Here is a 23,740-nt window from a genome sequence, read left to right on the forward strand (position 1 = left end):
ATGCACGACCGGAGGTGGCACGGCAAGGACCGGGCTAGATGCCGGCAGAGAAGCAAACGTTAGGGCGAGACCCTCGGGAATAAAGTTCGCGGGCATCCCCCAGGGAAACCCGGCTGGCATAGCAGTAGGCGCGAAGTGGGCACTAGCAGCAGGCACGGTTGAGGAAGCAATCTCAGAAATGACCGTCCTCTGGGGAGGAGTTGAAGGCGTTGGAGTAGACTGGCTTTGGGCGGCCAAGAAAGACTCCATCAGGGCAGTCAATCTTGCCACTTCCTCCTTCAGTTCTTTGTTCTCTTGTTCTAGGTGATCCATCAGCTTTGAAGAGTTGGCTCTGGTGTAGTACTGATGCGTCAGCTTGTCTTCAAAATAAATGAAGAACACAGAGTTAGAGAACTGAACAAGAAGCCTGGAGCAAAACCTGCTTATGCACATGATGCATGCAATGCTTGTGCATATGATTTATTATTTTTTTAATCAGAGGAACTTTTAGGGTTCTATTTGCAAATATTGGAAATATTAATCATTTAGACATATATGGAAATATCATATCAATAATATCTGGAAAATATTTTTACACCAAAGAAGTACAGTCTTGGTAACCAAATACAATACAAGAGAAAAGGAAAATGAGCATCCTATGGAACCCTAGAAACAATCGTCCAAAGCTCTCGAGACTGGAAGATAAGTTGCACGAAGCCTCTTTACCTCTCTCTCATAGGCTGCCTCCATATCTGCCTTTTCTTTGGTGAGTCGATCGTACTTCCTCTTCCAAAACCTGAAAGACTGAGGAAGAAGAGAAGTCACCACATCATCAGGCTCATCGATAACCTGATGCTCAAGAAACTCTATCAATGCATCCTTATCTCTAAGCTGCTGAAATAGCTCCTCTCGCTCACGGACCCAAGCACGCGAACGGTCTTCATCTCTCAACTCCTCTACTCCTTGGTCAGGGAGGGTTGAAGGCCCAGCCATAACCATAGGTGTAGGTCTTGGATAATCATAAGGCATAAGGTACTCAGAAGCTCTCCTCCTCACCCACGAGGTATAGGGTTCCAAAGCAATACAATTCTTCGGACCAAGCTCTTTCCTTCCCTTCCTCTGAATCTTGCGCCAAGCGCGGACCATCCTGCCCTTCAAGCCTTGGGGATCTTTACCCTCTTGAAAGAACACACCTTCTAACAAAATGTTATTAGGTTTATCCTTTAAGGGGAACCCAAGCTGACGACGTGCCAAAACAGGGTTGTAGTTAATTCCACCAGATGTACCAAGAAGAGGCACATTGGAGAATTCACCACAAGAGTCGATAATCTGCACACCATCACATACACGGTTATACCAAAAGATATTATCATTAGTGAGAGACATGAGTCTCGTGGACCACCGTAGACATCCTTTGTTCTCCTTGAAGGCGACCGTCTGTGGCAAGTGCGAAATAAACCACTTGTACAACAGAGGCAAACAACATACAATGGTACCACCACCCTTTTCATTCCTCATATGCAAAGAGAAACAAGTGTCACCCAACAGAGTCGGAACGGGATTAAGAGTAGAGAAAATCCTAATAGCGTTCACATCCACAAACTTGTCGATGTTGGGGAATAACACTAGCCCATAGATGAGAAGTACAAATATGGCCTCAAAGGCGTCCTCACTTATGGCCTTCCCATACAGAGTAGCTTGAGCAATGAGGAAATCAGATGGGAGACCTTGAATTCCACCTTTGGTAGTCATATGAGCACCAACAATAGATTCATCTATATGCAACAGATCAGCAATCTCTTGAGAAGTAGGAACCCTCTCCAAGCCACTGAACGGCAATTGACCCAGAATAGGTATACCCACAAGATAGGCATACTCCTCAAGCATAGGTAAAAGCTGGAAATCCGGAAAAGTGAAGCAACGGTACAAGGGATCATAGAATTGTACCAACACACTCATCAAACCTTCATCCACCTGAGTAGCAAGAATAGACAGAAGCTTCCCATGACGAGCCTTGAACTCCAAGGGATCTAATACATAGGATGTCAAACTCCTTAACTCTTTCAAGTCAGGTCGTCTGAAATTGTACTTCCTTGTATTCCTTCTTTGTCTATCCATGTCTGAAAATTTACAAATAGACCTCTTAAGTTCCTTGAAAATTTTCTCATTGTTGATGATATGGATGTGTATGAATGCATGAATGCATGGATGCAACAATCACACTCAAGGATCAAGCAAAGCACACCACACAAAGGTCATGGGATGGATCAAGTTATCCTTAATATCAATCATCCATTTTGGTGGATTATGGTTTACACCTTATCACCTCCTAAGTTCCATTGATATTAAGGATATACAAGAACGGATCAACCATGAATCAAGGGTTCGTTACAAGTCATGAGCATGGAGTCTTGGTTAAGAACCACCCAAAGGGAGTGTACTATGGTTAAACCTGACAATCATGTTCTATAAGAAGTTCCCATAGTCATCATCCCATCTTTCGGATATTATTAGATAAACGACTACTCGTATTCCAAAAATATTCTCAAGAGAGACTCTTATGAGTGTAGTATCGCGTAACAACCGTATCAAATCTTACACTTGAATGACCTTCATACTACATCCTAAAAATAGGCCAAGATGAGCTTGGTAAACTAAGGTCCTTGGCTTCTAAGGCATATATTGGAAAGAATAATGCCTAACCACGACTACTCGTGTGACATTATTGATCCCAACACAACCTCCACCAAGTGAATGGGCTTGCAAGTCAACTTGCTAAGGAATAACTCCACACAAGTCAACAAGACTATGCCATTCTCCTATCATAAGTGCACTCGAGTTCGGGTATAGAACTCATCTCACAAGAGACCACCAAGCACACAAGCAATTAATATATCAAGCAACTCATACATTACAAACAATACAGTAATCCCAAATTTGCACAAAAATATATCACAAATAATATAAACAATACAATACAACAAAAGTGAAAAGTAGGCAAAACCCACTAGGCAAATTATCCCCAGCAGAGTCGCCACTTTTCTGTAGCGGGGTATTCGTTACCTTTAGATTTATTGACTAAATCAAAAGTAAATCATACAATTCGAGTCGCCACCGCACTTCTATTTATCCAAAGGAAAGGTTAGAAAGCGAACAAAAACCAAGAAGTTTTATCAAATCAAAAACTAATAAAAATGTCAGAGATCTGGGTAAGGGGGTTGGTTATGCAATGGGAAGGTTTTAAGCACCCAAAACATCCTTAGTACTCTAAGGGAACCCTTTTCACCAATGTTGTAAGGTAGGTTGATATTTGTGAAAATTGTTTGTGCAAACATGATTGGGGAGATGAGAAAAGAATGTACAAATTATTTACAATTTTTGTGTTTGAATGGATAAACCCATTTCCTACGTACCAGCTTAAAAAGGTAGGATCAAAACCTCATAGTTCGGGGTAAAAATCTCAAAAGAAGTTGGTGAATTGATTGGTCCAAAATCCTTAAGGTCTTTTGTTATCAAAGGGAGAAAACTCAACCTAAAACCACAAACCCACCATGTGAGGAGAGCTTCAACATGCTAATGAGGGGTTAATCCTATAATAAGCATGCAAGACTTATAGTCCATCACTAAGGATATAGGTGAGTATTATATCATCCACTAAGATAACTCAAACCTAATAGCTAATGTTTATGAAAAGCTTTGGCAAGAAGTGGCCATTGAAACCACAAAAACAATTGAGTGAGTTGTATTTACCAATGAAAAGTATTTACAAAATATGGTCAAAGTTGACTTAAGGATTCAATTCAAAATAAGTGTTATGAAAAGAAGTTTGGAAAATCAAAAGCATAGTGCTTAGGTTTCTAATTTTGAAAACAATGTTAATATTTGCACAAAAGTTTGGCTTGGGTTAGAGTGGAGGAAAGAAGAAGAATGGCTAAGTCCTAAACATACAAAAGATAAAGGAAGAGAAATAAAACCACAATGGAGTTCCCTTCTTGAGATCATAGTGATGATCCAAGTTGTTCCCTTTCCGTTGGAATTAGCAAGCAATAAAGCAAATACTCAAGCAATCAATCAAACACTCAAGCTCCTAGGATCAAGTTAAGATCCCTAGCACAAGAACACACACATCAAAAAGTTCCACAAAACAAATAAAGAATGGACAAGAGGGAGTTTAGAAATTTGGTTCTTTCAAAGTCTTCTTCAAGATTAAGCATTCTAAAAGGCATGAGGCCTAGTTTCTCTTTGACTCCATTTTGCATAGGAAAGGTCCTAAAGTCTAAGTCCTTTTGTCCATTTGCATTTGGTTCACACATTCAAAACAAAACAAGCATAATAGTATATACACAATTATGTGCTCAAGTGAGCAAAAGGCAAATTGCATTAACATAAACATGAGCTCAAGTGAGCAAAGGGCAAAAGCAAATGAAATAATGTACAAGAATATTAAATTGCATTAAAGTAAATTGTAAGAATTAAATGACTTGAATTAAAAGTTAATGATTAGTAGTTAGTGTTAGTGTGTCATAAGGCAATTTAGCGCTATGTTAAGCAATCGTAAGTGGACTAATGTAGTAGTCACACCTATCTGAGGTCGGTCAATAAAACTATAGGCAACAAACACAAGTTAGAGACCATGACTAGTAAGCCAAGCTCCTACAATTTGTCATGCCAAAAGAAAAGATGATCTTGTATTGATTTAGGTTTTTTTGCTTGACCAAGAAGCAACTTATCCTCAATGCAAAGCCATTCACTTGATCTATGATCAAGATGAATTAGATTTGAATCAACGAAGGTTAAGCCTCTCATATATCAAGGCTAACCACCAATCTTTAACTCATTGATCAAAAAGAAAAAGATGAAGAAGAATGTACATGAATTGAAATTCAAATGAAATAAGCAAAGTACATTGACCAAAGATTAATGGAATCAAGGTCAAACAATAGTAAATAGAAGCAAAATGAAACTTAGAAGTCAAGAAACAAAAAAAATATTTTTGGTATTTTTGAAAATTAAAATAATACTTGAATTAAAATAAACAATTAAAGGTCAAACTTCAAATCTATTTCAACTCAACTTTGAAAAGTCCAAATGGATCATCCTAAGTTCAACAAGGTCAAACAAAGTTTGACAAAAAATTTCAGCATTTTTAGAAACCAGAAACTATTTTTAAACAATTAAAAATGAATAAAAAATAACCTAATTGAACTAAAATCTCAAATAAATCTCAAATCAATTAATAAATTGATGAGAATATTTTTCATAGATTCTTCATCATTCAAAGAGGTTAAGAAAATATTTTTGCATTTTATGAATATTGGAAACTATATAAAATGAATTAAAAATAACCAGAAAAGAGAAAATTCACAAAAAAATATCAAATGACAAAATAAAAAGTATTAAAAATCATTTTCAGAAACTAGAATTAAAAAGGGAAATAATGCAATTGGTCCCATATTTTTTGGAATTAAAATGAAAGAGATATGAATTTTTGAAATAAAAGGAAATAAAAGAAAATAAAAAGAAATTCAGAAAAAGAGAAAAAGCCTGGTGCGTTGGATCAACCTCATTAAATGAGGTGGCACATCCAAGGATCCTCATGCGCGCACTCACCATAGGCTCTAGTCAACTAAGTAACACAATGAATTAATGAAAGTCATAAGAATTGATGGCTATGATTAGATCTGGAAACATGATCACACGGCCTATAATCAATCTGGAAACGGGGACGGTGGTGTACACCACCGTCTTCTCCGGCGAGCTGGTCATCTCCGGTGAAAGTTGCTGGTATGAAAAACTCAACCAAAACAAGCGATCCTCATACCATTGGAAAGCTGGGGTGATGTACATCACCTCTGTACCATTGGTTCCTCCTCTAGACTCTCATAGAAAGAGAAATCAGAGAGAGAAAATCATGGAGTTCAAACTGAACTTGATGGATTTACAAAATTAAGCACACCAATCAATTGCCTCTTATAAGAGGACTTCAGAGGACCCAATAACCACAAGAATTGAGCTATAATCAGTGAGTTTCGAATTGAAACAGTTTGGATATCAACCTTTGAAATGCAGATCTATGAAGCACTATCTCTTCCAACTCTTGATTGCAGTGTGTTCTTGAGATCGAGATAGAGCAAGGCTAAGGAATTAGAGTCCAATAATCAACCAAGGACGTTGAAAATTGGATCTGAAAAAATTGAAATGAAATTGCAAAATTCCTTTAGGTGAGGTTTTGGGTTCACTTCTGCAGCATATAAGGCGCCTTAAGGTTGATTTAGAATGAAGCTGAGCATACTTATTTATAGTGGAAGCCGATGCAAAGCATGGGAATTTCATGTGCATGTGTGATGAGGGCCTCCATGCATGGGCCTGTACAGGCATATGGGAAGCCCAAATGCAATTGGAAATGCAAGCTTAACATCAGCATAATGATTTTGGACATGCATATATGATGTAATTGGATTGTGCATGAACATTTCACATAGTTTCCAAAAATGCACATAAACCTTCTCCTCTTCGAAAATGCATCTTACCAAAATGAAACATGGCCTTGTGGGTAATGTTTGGAAAGGTCTCGACATGAGGAACAATTGTTATGTTGAACACAAATCCATTTGGAGTTGGGAAATTAATGAAAACTGGTCATAAAGTTCAATGTACAAAACATGTTCATGTGAATTTTGCCAAAATGGACCAACTTCAAGCCCTTCTGTTTCAATGAGTCAAGCCTCAAATTATAAAATCTTAAACATCAAAGTTGTATATCGTTTCAAGACAATAAATTTGGACTCATATTTTTCATAATTTGGATTTTTTATGAGAGAGTTATGGGCACTTGAAGTTGGACTTTTTCACATTTCAATGCCTTTGGTCCAAAGGGACCTATAATGTTTTGTATTATCACATGTGTTTATTTTAGGATTATGAAAATTTGTTCAACATGACAAATGAAGTAGAAATCTTAAACTTTCCAATGAATTTTATCCCACCTCAGAATCATGAAAAATGAGTGAGTTAGGTCCTTGGGAAGTTGACCCAAAATTAGGGTTTCAGTCAAAATGACCTATAATGTTTTGAAATGGATGATGACCTTCCAAGCTTCAAATCAATTTTTGATGAACATGAAAGTTGTTCATATGGTTCTTAAGAACATTTTTCTCTTGGGTTCATCTTCATTTGACAAACACATCAAAAGTTAGGTCTCAGTGGATTTCAAAATAGTCAGATGAATTGACTGATCAACTTCTCAAGTCCAAACTTCAAATATTGATGAATTAATGATTGAGGACACTAAAATAACTTCAAATATGCATGAAATTATGAATTAAAGAACTTCCCTTGATTTTATTTGATCATAGGTTGAGGTTGCTTCATGAGCAAGGCACAGTTGATACACAGATGAATTAGGGTTTCCTTGGGAAACAAGCCTCAAGCCCTTTGGTTTATCTTGATCAAATTGACAAATTAAGATACTTGGGAGGCATACATGATGATTGAGAGATTTGTGAACCATTGTCATGCTTGCTTTCACCTTCACCTGGCCATTCTTTGAGCATAGGGGCCTCCTAGGAGCCTTGGATCTTATGATTGCCCAAACTACAAAAACAAAAGATGTTAGTGACATATTTTTGTGCTTTTGGTTAGTAAAAAAATAATAAAAGTAATAATATACAATTCAATCATGCTTGGTGGTCTCAAACTAACTCACACAAGTCCCACCCTAGGGCAAGGAGCCAAAATGTTATGATCCGTGAGGCAAATGCAATGCAATGATATGATGTCATGAGGGATCTTAGGGTCAAAATTAGGGTCTTACAGATGCCCCTATTAAAATAATGCTTTTAGAAATTATAATTAATTTGGAGAAAGTGATTTTAACTTTATGGAGTTTTAGGGTTTTAATTGAATGACGAAGATTCGTGCAATGTGGCGAACGCCAATTATTCGAATAATCGAGAGATAGCGAAGCGGACGCTTACTATTCTCCTTTTCATTCAAAAATCAATTATTAGAGTTTTCTTTAAAATGTATTAATTAAATATGTTGAATCTTGAATTTATTAGAATTAGTTATGTTTATGAAGAAAAAAATTGGTGTTGTCAAGGCCAATTTATTTGGTCCTCAAGGCCAGAGTGCAAGAGCTTATTGATCAGAAGGTGTTGTCATTCTATGAGGCAGGACCCAATGTCATAACCAACCCGTTGCCAGACCACTGTGGACAGATTGTGAATGAGATTAGTGGCGAGGATTGCTCATATTTAGTGGCTTCTTCAGAGGAGTATCAAGGCTAGGAATATTATATTGATTCAATCATGCCTTATTTGTAATTTTCCCTTTGTTTGTTGATAGTTGTTCATTTGTAAAACTTGTCTGGTTTTCAGATGATAATAATAATGAAATAAACGTGCATGTTTTACTTAAATCCATTCGTGTTCACTCATATTTTATTTATCAGTATCAAATTGTTTGTCAAATAAAATCAAAAGAGAATGATACAATTAAAAATACACAAGATCGTTGCCTATATGCTTTCGAATAAGATCGTGTTGATGATGTAAGTCATTTTCAATCCCTAAACACTGGAGATATAAGGAAGTTAATCCCTAGTCAACCCATTTGGGCCTTGAAGTAGGAGTTTCTTTCTGTATACATACAAACCTTCATGTTAAACCAGGGACAGGGTAGTATTCAGTTCAGCTTAGACTTGCATCCAAATTTCAGAAGGAGAATATCTCATCAAGTGATCAATCACATCATATCACTCTCAAGAGGATGGAATCACAAATTCAGAATGGTTATCCCTTACCCACAAAAAGGAGTGATATAGTTACAACCTGTGCAGCAAATCAAGAAAGCGGCTTCATAGGATTTGCTTCAAAAGAAAAAATGAAATAAAATGAAAAAATAATGAAAAGAAAATGAAAATCCCTCTAAGTCAAGAGCTTGAAAACAAGATTGACTTAGGAAAAAGTTAGGGCATCCCCGGTGGGCTGCAGACCCAAAGGATCAACCTAGGCAAAAATAAGGGTAAAACAAAACAAGAGAATCAGAGGGTCAATATCAAGTCCTCAACAAGAGCAAATCTCTGTGACTGCAAACCAAAACAGAAGGCGAGTGGCTATTGCTCCAAACTCTCATAGGGTTCCTTAACCATCATTGTTGATATTCAATATCCTTTTCTGAAAGATGAACGCTTGTTCTAAGCTAACTGAACGTAGGACTGAAGAACATCACACAGAATGGGCGGGTTAGAATAGGTTTTGAGCCTTATATCCTTTCCTTCTAAAACCGTGAACTAGGCCACGTTACAACCCTCAAAAGACCTAATTGAAGCATGGTTTATTTCGAAAGTATACTATGGTAAGATCGCACTAAGCTGGCTCCTAAAGATTTGCTTTTCACTCGTATTGATACTGATATGGCATTCTAAACAGTGATTCGTTCACTAGATGTCATAATCTTAGTGAACACACTTGAGTTTTCAAAACTTGCATGAGCATGACATTACAATTATCATTTTCAAAATGAGCATTTTACATGGGAACAGTCATTTGTCATCAAGGAAGATTACATATTGGGAAGGTTGAACAAATTCCTGATATCACATAGCTCAAATCTCTTCAAGAGTCAGTAAATCTGGGGCAACCACGTCGAGGTTATGCAAATCTCTCTGAATTATCCGGATAGGGGCAAAGTTTACTTCAAAGCTCATACTAGGGCAGGCAGACTCAAGAGCGTGAGAAGTCAATCACTCTCACGATGGTTGATCAAGGGAATACAGTTGGCAACTAAGGCAGTTGGTGCAAATACCCAGTATATTGGGGCAGAGGCAGGCTACACAGGTACAAACTCTCTCCATGTTTCAGATCAAGTCCAGAGGTGTAACAATAATTTTTCAGCTTGAAGTAGGTGTCGGAGATTCATGTCTGGATGACCTTATCCTAGCCCAAAATCCCCACCTCCCTCTATATGAGCATCTGGCTCAGTCATTGCATAAATCATCATCATGTATAAATCACGACATCTCACTCATGCACATCATTCATCAACCATAGCATGAGGCTGTGTGTGCAAATCAGAGAAATCAAAGCCCGCTGCTTTGTTGGCATCTTCCAGTTCCAAACTTGCCTGGTATCTTTTAAAACCGGCTAGTTTGACGATTCTTCCAAAGTCCAATTTGCTTGGCAGCGTTTAAAGCCCAGTTTGTTTGGTATCTTTTTCCAACCTTTAGGGTTGATGATCCTTTTCTAACCTTAAGGGTTGAGGAACCTTTTTTCAATCTTCAGGATTGATGACCTTTTTCCAATCTTTGGGATTGGTGATTTTTGTTTCCAACTTTCTTGGTTGTTGAATCTTTTTCCCACCATTAGGGTGGTGGTAGACTTTGTTTCTGACCTTTAGGGTTGATGACCTTTGATTCCAACCTTTGTGGTTGTTGAATCCTTTTTTCGACCTTTAGGGTTGATGACTTCTGTTTCCCACTCTCGGAGTTGATGAATCTTTTTCCAACCTTCGTGGTTGATGAACCTTTTTTCAATCTACATGATTGACAGACCTTTTTCCCAACCTATAAGGTTGATGACCGTTCTTTTTTCAAACCTCTATGCTTGACTTTGTTTCCAGTTATTGAACTGATGATTCATTTTTAAACTCCTTATTTGCAAGGATATTTTGAAACTTTCATAGGCTCTCTGATTAGCATACATGGCCCCATGTTTCACAAAAATGATAAAACATACATCTATCATGCATATCATGACCCTCATTTTACCATGTCCCTACAGTACGTCAAAAATCATCAGCAGATGAACCTGTAGAAATCAAATTGTCGTTCCTTACATCCCATACAACCGTTCTCAACAGGAAAAATTTTGGATACTTCGGTATTTAATCCACTCATACCTTGAACACCCGAAAAGCTCTCGCAATTTGTCCATTCAGGTCTAAGTTGACTAAATAGGGGCAACTGTAGTACCCCAAAATTTGCCTTCCCATTTTCATCTTTGGACTTGAGATTCGTCTGTACGTGTTCATGTTTCATTCATATGCATCCATTCATGTTGACATTTTCTAATTTATGAATTCAAAGCTTGCGGTTAAATCAAATTAGGTTTTTTCTGTTTGAAAGTTGGAGAATTGATCGCCATATGGAGCACAAACCCTAAATCTTGGTGCTTTCAAATGCATGGGCTCATGGTCCTTGATTCATGATTTATGATGGCACAAAAGCATTGATATCTTCGTTAGTTTTTCATAAGGATAGTACAGGCCCTTGATTCCTGATTCATCCATACATCTTAACTCATTACATTCATGTGCTTCAGGAGATCAAAGATGGTTGATTCATCAAGTTTGGTTCTAAGTTAGGTTCATTCATCTGAACATTAATCGTGATGCCATTGAAAGCATGGTTTGGTTATATATGCACAAGTTCATCCATCAGAAAACACTAGTTTGAAATCTATATTTGACTTTGGTCAGCTATTGACTTTTTGTCGATCAGTTGACCGAAGCCAATCATCCACTTAAGTTCCCACTTGATTTTAGTATCCTTCATATGGAAATCGATTATTTTTGGTTTACCAAGCTTTGAATATCTCATTAATCATATTAATTCCATCGTTTCCATGTATGTGGTGTGTTCTAGCTAAAATCCATTTTTCATAAATTCACTTTTATTCTCATTCAAATGGTCAATGCGTTCTAAGTCTCGTGGCATGCCTTACACTCTACAACCAAAAAATAAATGACTTGATCCTAAGTCTCATGACTCATTCCTTATAATCCACTTGAACCATAACTATTTCTTTTTGCAAGTGACTTTAGCCTTTTGATTATGCTTATGTAAATCATAAAATATTTCATTGAAGAAGGCATTCCATTAATGCAACCTCGCCCAAAAGCATAACTTCACTCACATTGATAAAGTACAACTCTTCACTTATTTTTAAATAAACATTCAGTACAAATTTATATTTATATACAACGATATAACAATTCCTTAAGCATTAATCCATTCTTGAGCAAGTTGTTCTTGCTCTTAAACCTGTGTTCCATTCCAACCGGTTCACCAACGAAATTGCGGCATAATGGTTAACGATTCAATATGGTTCCTGCAAAAGAGAAAGAAAAAGGAAAGCAGCATGAGGATGATATGTTACTGAACCGACAAGATATGGTTGTTAATCAGGAAATAATCAAACACATTTATTGTAAATAATTTACATTCATAGAATAGAAAATTAGTAATTAAGAGTTGTAATTAGTTATGATTATTCATTATGAGTTGTAATTACCGACACTATTATATATAGTATCAAATACAATGAGAAAGGCATCAAGCCAGAATTTATAACATGGTATCAGAAGGTTCGATCAAACCAAACCTTTGAAATTGTGTTATCTTGGGCTTGTCCGGCGACACCCACTGTGTCGTTCTCGAAATTGTCTCTTCCATTCCGGTTCATCGTCGGATTCGTTCTGTTGTTTGCGGTTTCGTGCCGTATCTTGATTTTGTCTGGGTGATTCTCGATTTGAAGGATTGAGATCGTGATTCTCGATATTGTTCTGGATTGTCGTTACTTGTGTGTGGCTCTGAGTTTTGCTGCCGTCTCTTGATTCTCGATGTTGTTCAGGATTGACGTTGTTTAGGTTCAAGATTGACGGTTTTGCTTTGACATCGTTATTTCGTATTTGCGATCGATTTTGATCGGTGACTTCTCACGATTTTGATTCATTGCTGCCATTTACGACTCTGCAATCGCAACAGCTGTTTCCTTTGTTACGGTATTGGGTATTTAGGTTTCTAAGGTTATTTTGTATTCCTTTTCCTTTTTTTTTCTTTTTCTGTAATTTCAAGCGGTGGGTGCAGAATAAAAAAAAAAAAAAGAATAATAATAATAATTAATTCTGCTGCACGTGTTTTACTTAAAAAAAAAGTATTGTATTATGAATTCAGAAAAAGAAAAAGATAATTTTTGTGTTCGTTTTACCGGTAAAAATTATCCGGCTTGGGAATTTCAGTTTCGAATGTATGTCAAAGGGAAGGGATTATGGAATCACTTGGATGATATCTCTATGGCGCCATTAGAGACAACTGATTTAGATGCTTGGGAAATCAAATATGCTCAAATTATCACTTGGATTCTCGGTACTATTGATCCTCAAATGATTAATAATTTACGATCTTTTTCCACTGCTCAAGAAATGTGGAACTATTTAAAGCGTATTTACAATCAGGACAATGCGGCCAAACGTTTCCAGTTGGAGCTCGAGATAGCCAATTACAAACAAGGTAATATGTCAGTTCAAAAATATTATTCTGGTTTTTTGAATTTGTGGACAGAACACTCTGCGATTATACATGTGGATGTTCCCAAGAGTTCTCTTGCGGATGTCCAGGAGGTCTACAACACTAGTCGACGAGATCAATTTCTTATGAAACTTCGTCCAGAATTTGAAGTTGTCAGAGGTGCTTTGCTGAACAAGAATCCTGTTCCTTCTTTAGACACATGTGTTGGTGAACTTCTTCGAGAGGAACAACGTCTTGCTACTCAAGGAACCATGTCTCATGAAGTTGCTGTTTCTGAGCCTACAGTGGTTGCATTTGCTGCTCAGAGTAGAGGTAAAGGTCGTGATATGAGACAGGTTCAATGTTTCTCCTGTAAACAATTTGGCCATATTTCACGGAGTTGCAATAAAAAGTTCTGCAATTATTGCAAACAGCAAGGTCATATTATATCTGATTGTCCCACACGTCCTCCACGACCAACACAACGTTCAGTGCAGGCATTTCATGCAAATACAAATTCTACCGATGGCCCTTCTGTTACTAATGCATCTAATGATGGTACTCTACAGCCTGAACTAATTCAACAAATGGTACTTTCTGCTCTTTCGGCCTTGGGAATTCAGGGTAAGTCTTCTAATATTTCTCGCCCATGGTTTCTTGATTCTGGTGCATCCAATCACATGACGGGTTCCTCTGAATATTTGCACAATTTACAATCTTATCATGGTAATCAGAAAATTCAAATAGCTGATGGCAATACTTTATCTATCACTAATGTTGGCGATATAAACTCTGACTTTCGGGATGTTCTTGTATCACCCGGACTTGCTTCCAATTTGTTGTCTGTTGGTCAATTGGTAGATAAAAATTATGATGTTAACTTTTCTAGAGATGGTTGTCTTGTGCAGGAGCAGGTGTCGGGGAAGGTGATCGCGAAGGGGCCTAAAGTGGGAAGATTGTTTCCAATACAATTTATTTCTAATCATTTATCTCTTGCGTGTAATAACGTTTTGAATTCTTATGAGGATTGGCATAGAAAATTAGGTCATCCGAACTCTTCTGTTTTGTCTCATTTATGTAAAACTGGTTTGTTGGGAAATAAAACTGGTTTTGTATCATGGTACATTAGTTTCATTCGGAAAGTTATCAAGAAAACAATATGACCAACCCACCATTAGCTTCCATCTAATTTAACTACAAAGAACCATGACAGAACCATGACAGAACCGTAACGAAACATAACAACAGGATTCGCGATGCATTCACTTTAAACAACCTGCGCATAATCACTCACCTGTTAACTAACTCAAACTTCCATTCAATTACTAACGCATCCGAAACACAGTAAACCGGTAACTACCAACAACTTCATTCAGTTTTTACTTATTTTAACATTAAAGCATCACAGTATTTTCAGCCTATAAAAAACGGCATTTCACCTAACATTTCATTTGAGTTTCCAATATGAATTTCAACCGAATGTCGTTTAAGTTTCAAAATAAAAAAGGTCTGGCTAAACACATATACCTTGGCATCAATTCGTTTTTGGATCACTCAGTGAAACCCTCAACTCAATGGAACTCTTTCACCATTAACCTGCAGAATTTTGCAACTCTAAAAGGAAAAAAAAACAAAAAAAACGACTCCATAACATATATAAATCTCATCCGTCGCATACAAGCTACAAGCCTAATAGCAAATTCATAACAGCCACACTCAAGGAAATTCAATCAACCCCACTTATACTCTCCATTTTTTCATTAAGACTAGTTGATTAACTAATTGACATTCTAATTTAAATCATGCACAACTTAATGTTAACAAACCTAGCCTAATCATATTGTCCTTATCACAGCAGGACCGCAAAATCGAGAAGTGAAACTCTAGGTGTCACCTAAGAAAGAAGCGTCAACCTGCAATGCTTAACAAGTTGTCTAAAAATATCCATGAAATTGGCACTAAGGGGCAGCAGACCAATTAAACAAAATATCTGCAAGAAAGAGAAAGGAAGACATTACGTAGAAGTCATGATAATCTCGACGTCGAAGACGGAAGAGTTCGATTGATGCAACGATCCGACATTCCACATGTAAGTTCGGCGAGTTACTGCTGCAGCTCAAAGTATTCGAACGGATGGTTCAACAAGTGATTTTGTGACCTCTTCATAACCGGAGAAATTCTGGATGTTTCTATCAGAGTCAATGGAAGTAGAACAAATCACCCTGCACAAATCAGACCCAAGTTAACAAAATAATTTCTAAGTTAATCGATTACCAAACCGGCATTTTCTCCCTAATAATAAAATAACAGCGTCATCTCATGGATCATGGATAAAGAGTTATCAAGTCTTAAACATAGGTATGTGTAGATGTTTGATTGGCTGCATTTTGTGTTAAAACACTAACTGTACTCTGATGTCTTGACTGATGTCATGACATGCTTGAGTAGTATGCTGCAGGTTTACCTAATACAGGATTTACTGAATGTCAAACTGGATGTTATGACATTCACCCATGACAACAGATACTGAACTATAGAATAGTTGGTTTTTCTGTTATAGCTCAGTATTGAGTTCAGTCTGTTTTTCAGGAGAGTAACAGACCTGGCACATCGCCTATTATCTGAATGTCAAACTGAATGTTATGACATTCATCCTTGACAGTAGATACTGAATTATAGGTAGGTTGGTTTTTCTGCTACAGTTCAGTATTTATTTCAGTCTGTTTTTCATGAGAATAACAGACCTGGCATGTGGCCTATTGTCTAAATGTCAAAATGAATGTTATGACATTTATCTCTGACAGCTGATACTGAATTATAGACTGATTGGTCTTTCTGTTACAGTTCAGCACTTAGTACAGTCTGTTTTTCAGGTGAATAACAGACCTAGCATATGGCCTATGTTTTGGACGTCAAACTGAATGTTATGACATTCATTCCTGACAGCATATGCTAAAGTGTAGGATGGTTAGTTTTTCTGTTTCAGTATTTTTCTCAGGCTATTTTTCAGGAATCTAACAGCTGAGCTAAAATCCAAGAAACTAACAACTGAGCTACAATTAATGGACCTAACAAATAGCCTATTTGTTAGCACCCTAATATGTGGAAATTAGGTTAACTTGCTTAACCTTAATTTTAGGAAATACAAGTACAAGGCCCAAGTGTTGCAGTATAAAAGGATGGCAATCCTACTTTCAGCAACTCAGGGATTTCGAAGTGTGAAGCATTAAATACATCACTGTATTTCATAGCTGTAGTTTTTGTTTGTTGTGTCTTGTATTAGTTTGTACTTGTGAGCCAAGCAATTATCACCTAGATGATTGCATTGGACTAGGGTGTTCATTGAGTTGTAAGTGTTGTGTCACTCTAAGCTTTTAAGCCTGAATATTGTGTTTCTTGATTAAAGTTGTTAAGCACAATCAAGAGTTGTTTGAAGTGTAACTTCGCCATTAACTTTAAACCAATTAAAGGTTGTAATCACTGTGGTGATTGAGGGGGAGTGAGTAGGAACTCTGGTCTTAGTTTAGATTGAAATTGTATTGGGTAGGTATTAAGTGATAGGATTAAATAGTTGGTTTAAGGCCTGAATTAATACTGCTAATAGTGGGTTTTCTCCCTGGCTTGGTAGCCCCCAGACGTAGGTGTGTTTGTCACCGAACTGGGTAAACAATTGTTTGTGTTATTTACTACACTTTACATTTACCTGCTGTATACATTCCTGTCTGCGCAGAATTGAATGTCATAACATCCAGTGTGACATCGAAAGTCTGTTAACTAGAATTTCAATTGGCATCAGAGCACGCACCCTGCCTGTTAATTTTTGGGTGAGATCTAGGGAAGTTACTTTCTAGTACCATGGATAAGGATGTAGGATACTCAAATAGACCACCCATGCTGGATGGTTCTAACTATGATGACTGGAAACCTCGTATGATAGCCTTCTTGAGGTCTCTAGATAGCAAGGTCTAGAGAGCTGTCAACAAAGGATGGGAACATCCAACGAAGACAGGTAAAGATGGAATCATTATGCAAATTCCTGAAGAAGAGTGGGACAAGGAGCAAGAGGCATTAGCCCTTGGAAACTCTAAGGCCTTGAATGCGCAGTTCAATGGGATAAATAAGAACATCTTCATACTGGTGCATCACTGTGAATTGGCTAAAGAAGTTTGGGAGACTCTCAAAACAACTCATGAAGGTACCTCCAAGGTGAGGATGTCTAAACTTCGGATGCTGACTACCAAGTTTGAAAATCTGATGATGAAAAGAGGATGAGACCATTCATGACTTCCACATGAATATTCTTGAAATTGCCAACACTTCTGGTGGCTTGGGAGAGAAAATGTCTGAAGAAAAACTTGTAAGAAAGATTCTCAGATCATTGCCCAAGAGATTTTCCATGAAGGTCACTATTATAGAAGAAGCTCAAGATATCTGCAATATGAAGGTTGATGAGCTTATTGGTTCCCTACAAACCTTTGAAATGGGCTTGTTTGAGAATGTTGAACAGAAAAACAAAAGCATAGCGTTTGTATCAAATACTGAAGAGGACTCAGAAGAAGGAAGTACTGGAGGTGATGAACGCATATCAGAAGCCATAGCCATGCTTGGGAGACAGTTCAACAAGTTCATAAAGAAGATTGATCAAAAAGGTAGACCAAATGTCAAGAACATTTCGTCTGACATCAGTAAAAGATCAACATCTGAATAAAAACTCAACCAAGGCAAGGGAATCCAGTGTCATGGATGTGAAGGTTTTGGACACGTTAGAGCTGAATGTCCTACTTACCTCAAGATGCAAAAGAAGGGACTATCTGTCACCTGGTCTGAAGGAGACTCTGAGAGTGAATCAGAAGGAGAATCTGCTAAACATGTTGTCGCATTACGCGAAAAACCGGCGGGAAAACAAGAACAACAGAGCCGCCACCGTGCGTTATTTATCCCAAAAGAGGGAAAGGAAACGCTCAGAGTAAACCTGGGAAAGAACATGGTCTCGCGACCAAAGAGAATGGGTTCGGGAGTCGGTTATGCGAAGGGAAGGTATTAGCACCCCTACGCATCCGTCGTATTCGACGGGATCCACGCACAATAGGAAGGAAAATGGTTGCTAAGAATACTGCTCACACACACACACACTGGCTGAAAGAGACACAAGAAAACAGACTGAAACTGACTCGGCAGGATACCGCATCCTGGGCCTACTTAGTCTATCATGCATAGACATCAGAGTCGAAGTAGTTCGGACTGGGGAGACGACACATGCTCGCTAGGATATCGCATCCTATGCATACGTATCTTCTCGGACGAGAGAAGAATCAGAGCATTCGTAGCTCGGCTGACACGCACACAAACAAACACAGGCAAAGGCAAACGTGGAGCCTGACTGCCAATCACTGGACTTACATCAGCATCCGAACCAACAAACCCACACTAGAACCCGAATGCCACTCGATGGACTTACATCAGCTTCCAAGCACACAACAAGACGAAACAAAGACACAGGCGCCCGGAGAGATCAGCTCGTCTCCTGCCTACGTACCTCATCTGGTATGAGGATCAGGGCGACGTAGTTCCCCTACGGAGGGATAAAGGACTAGCCTAACCAGATAACAGAGGGAGACACAACTAGGGAGACTACGACTCGAGCCTAGATGTTATCATGCAAAATCATCCCTAAGTTAAGGTTTCTAGCTAACTGGCACAGGGAGCCAGCCTATCCTAGTCATGACTTGCACAGGAAGCAAGCCACACACACACTTAACTTGCACAGGAAGCAAGCCAAGCAAAACCTAACTTGCACAGGAAGCAAGTCTAAACAAACACTAACTTGCACAGGAAGCAAGTCAAACAAACATACAAGTACAGGTAGCACACACTATACACAAGCAAGTGGCTCAAACAAGGGTTAGGTTTTAGTCGAGGGGTCATATCAACCTCAACAAACAAACCTCTGGAACTGGGTAGATGTTGCTCTTAACCTTGACATTGAGAGCCAAGGTGAAGCAGATGAAAGGTGAGTGAAGATAAGACTTCACAGCTCTTATCCCTGGCCTGGGAGAGCTTAAGACAAGAATGTGTGGGTTCAGAAAGTGGGAACCCTTCTACACATTTGAAACTGACTCAACTGTACAATTGTACAGGATCTTGGGTTTGTATCTGCAATGCATCAACACGGTGGTGTGAGCAAAGCAGATGACACACTGAATAGCAGGGGATAGGTTGCATATCCCTTGGTTCTGCCAATTGCCTCTTCACTTAGGAGGTCTTTGACTCTATGCAAGGACAAAAGTAAACAGTCACAAACATTGCCTCTTAAGGAGGACTTCAGACAGTTGCCTGGCCAAGTAACAGGCCAGGTCTTCCAGACTACATGAAGATAGAAAGGTATACCTCAATGCAAATTGCTTATCAAGCAAAGCAAAGCAAAGTTCACAAGGAACTAAAAGCAACTAAAGTACCTGAAATCAGTCAAGCACAATTAGTATACGAGTCAAAGTTAAATCAGAATGAAACAAAGGTTAACAGTCAGTCAGAAGCAAATGAATGTGCAAGGCACAAAGCTCAAGGCATGTGAGCCAAGCCACCTACAAAATAAACAAGTTAGACAATGATATTTAAGCAAGCTCAATCAAAAGAAATGGTCTCATTGGTCATTTGTTGGTCAACCTGAAAACACAAGCTCAAAAGTGAGTAACAGGACCACTAGGGCAAACCTAGGGTCAAAAAAGAATGAGAAAGTCAAAACAGCAAAGGGCAAGCATCCAAAATCATGTTCAAACAATTTAAGAAACACAACCAATTGGGTTCACATTCATATCAATCATCATCATCATTTCATGAACAAATTAGGTCAAAACATGGCATTTAGAAGCTCATAGAAGTCAACAGCAAGACTTGCATCAAAACCAATCTCAAACATTTCCAAAAATCACCAAATAAATCATGACCAATCACAACCCACAGCAAGGTAATCATGTCAAATTTCATCTCATTTGGACAAGAGGAAGGCAGTCAATGAAAATCAGAAAGTCAAAGCAATTTTGAACATGCTCAAAGAAGTCAACCAAACATGCATCAACTTAGAAAAATCATAAGTCAGAGATGGTGTATGATAAATGAATGGGACTAAACCCATGGCAAAGATGAGGATGTCTAGTTATCTCATGTAAAATTTCATGTCCATCTAATAAAGTATGAGAATTTCACAAATGAAATGGGAACAAGTGTCACAAAAAGTCAATATATGACCAAGCAGGGGAGAAAATCTCAAACAATTAGGAAATGCCACAAATAATTCCAAGAAAATTCACATGTAAACTAGACATACAAGAGTAGGTTCATGCAAAAAATCAGATCAATTGGAGGTCAAGAAGCATGGTATCAAAAATCATCAAGTTGGGCATCAATGGTGTGACACAAATTGTCACACCCTAATTCAAAAAATCATAACTCACAAACCAGAAATGATAAATCCACAAACTCTACACCAAAATCACCATGAGTGTGTATAGTTTAAGCACAAAAAATTTGGGAGCCATTGGATAAAGTATCACCATTTCATAAATGTTTTGGCAAAGTGTACAAAATATGCATACATGTCACAAACCCTAATACCAATTAAAAACCAACCATCCAAAAATTCTGGAAAAAATATGATAAACAACTAGAGATTGTGATGAACATGATGCAAAAATTTTCATGAATTTTGGAATTAAAATGGATGAGTTATGAATTTTGTAAGTTGATGCATCAAAATGAAATAATAATTGAAAACACACATGGTTTAATGGTTTAATTTGGGCATGGTGGCAATTTTGTAATTATTGGCACAGCTAAATGAAACGCTGCGCTTAAGGTCACAGGTGTGGCATGCTGCTATTGGATGTGGGCGATGAAACAAGGCAATGCATGCAACGAAATGGCCAGGCACGTGAACTGGGAATTCTGGAAAAAATAACTTAGGGTTCTTCGCTGCTACAGTGCATTCATCATCTTCATCCAAATCGAAAAAATATTTTGTGCCCAGAAATTGGAATTGAATATATCATTCGAAACAGCAAACAGCAAGCATGCATAATCTAACAACCAATTCCATTAAATCATGCTAAGCAAGACGAAATAAGCAAGAACAAATTTGAATGTGAAACTTAAAAACCCGATTTCTCCCACATCACTCAGTCATTTTCAATGGTTCAAGGCTCATTGGAATCAGCAAAACAAGGCCTACCTAAAGCATATCGTAGTTTTGTAAATAGTGGAGGTCGAAAACTCACCAAATCTGCAAAACAGTTGAGATACAGCGGTTATTTGGTGTTGTTGGCTTAAAACAGATGAAGCTCCAAGCTTGCAATGATGAATGATGAAGATGGTTTGATTCAGCAACCCTTGAAATGGCTTAACTCAAAATCTGCCATTGATGGAGCTTATCAAAACAGTGCTGCTTTCCTTGCTTCCAGTTGATGTTTGAGACTTGAAATGACTTCCAAAGATGTGTTGAATCAAAGCCGGGTACACAGTAACACGAGCTCTAAGGAAGTTCTTGCAGAATTTTCCAAAATGAAAAATGGTGTGTTTGAGAACAGTTGGACAAAGGCTCCTTCCAGTTGGAGAAAAATGGTTGCAATGTGCTCACAAGGTTGTTTGAATGATGGAACAACAATGGCCAAGCTCAGTTCTTTTAGAGTTTTTTGACAGATTTTGGAAAATGCAAGCAATGAGGTTTTTGAGAATGAGTAATGTTCTGTTGTGTTACGGCTGCAACTAAAGGTTTCATTCAGCAGAAAATCATGTTAAAGTCTGTTGTTTAATGGTACAAAGCATGGTCCATGGATATGTGGGATAGAGTTGTTGAGAAATTGTACTTTCTTTCCAAGTTTCAAGCAAGTTGGCATGGGCTATGTGTACTGCATAAATTTGACTTTGTAACATGACCAAAACCACATTTCTGAACCTATTTGATTGGCCAAATGGTTAAAAGATGATTATTTTGAAAAGTCAAAATTCAACTCACTTGAAATTAATTAAGGCAAGTTCAAAAATGCCATTTTGATTGGTGAAGTTTTGGTGAATGAAAGTTACATTTTTGGAAAGCGGGGATCAAATGTGACTTGTAGGAAAAAACCCCACCCAAATTGGCCAAATGGTTTGAGAGATATGGCCTTTTGAAGTTCAAAAATTTCTGAAAACGATTCGATCATAACTTGCCAACCACACATGGGAATTGAGAGTTCTTGGACTTTTTGGAAATGGGAGAACAAGATCTTCAACTTTCATGTTGGGCAAAAATTCATTTGAAGCTTGTATCATGATGTAAGTTTGAGGATCAAGACTTTCCATTTTTGGTAAGTTTCAGTTACAGGTCCAGTTTCCATTTTTGGAAATTTCTGATCTGGCTTCAAATTCTTCCATGATGGTGTTTGACATGATATATGAGGCCTATTTGGACATGAATGAGACCTCTCAAACCAAATTCAACCATCAAACCACTGATTAAATGGATAGTTGACCAACAATTGACTTTTAGGGTTTCTGACTGACTGTGCACTGACTGATGACTTCTGAACATCCAATCCTTGACCAAAACACTTCAAATGGATCCCCAAGTCATGTGAACATGTTGGACCAACCCTAGGGCCTTGGCTCCTAGAGAAATGCACTTGCCTGCTTGACTGACTGATCTCCTGACCAGTTTGACCTAATTTCTTGATTGGCTTGCACTTGAGGCAAATGGGACAATGCAATGCTATGCAGTGGACCATGTTATGCTATGACCTAATATGAGAATGTATGTACAATGATAGGTGCAAATTTGAGGTGCTACACATGTCACTTCACTAACAAGTGTTTGTGCCTCTGATGATGACTCAAGTGGAGATGAACTTACCTTTGATGAACTTGCTGCTTCATATAAAGAGCTATGTGCCAAAAGTGCAGAAGTGTGTATACAAGGAGAAAAGCAGAAGAAACTCATCAAGGAGCTGGAAGATGAGAAAAAGAAGCATCTGACAGTCATAGATGGTCTAAATGGTGAGATAACCTTGATATCCTCTAAGCTAGATCAAATGACAAAATCCATCAGAATGTTGAATAAAGGAACTGACACTTTGGAAGAGATTCTAAAGGTGAGACAGAAGTCAGGAACCATGTCTGGTTTAGGCTTTGTTAAGAAATCCTCAACTGAACTCAAAAGCTCAAAGGCTGAAGTTCAGGAACCCAAGAAGAAGTCACAACCAATGTCACAACATCAGGGAACCGGGAGGATTAACCATCAGAAGAAGAAATTTCAGAGATGGAGATGTCACTATTGTGGCAGATTTGGTCACATAAAACCCTTCTGCTACAAGTTGCATGGCTATCCTAACCAGACCCCTTAAGTCAGACCTAAGCAGAAGGCAGTTAAGCATAATGCCCCCATCAAGAAACAAATATGGGTTGCTAGGTTAGCTCACACAGCTCTAAGGGCATCTACCAGAGAAG

Source organism: Lathyrus oleraceus, chromosome 4, assembly GCF_024323335.1.
Source record: "Lathyrus oleraceus cultivar Zhongwan6 chromosome 4, CAAS_Psat_ZW6_1.0, whole genome shotgun sequence".
NCBI classification, from domain to species: Eukaryota; Viridiplantae; Streptophyta; class Magnoliopsida; order Fabales; family Fabaceae; genus Lathyrus; species Lathyrus oleraceus.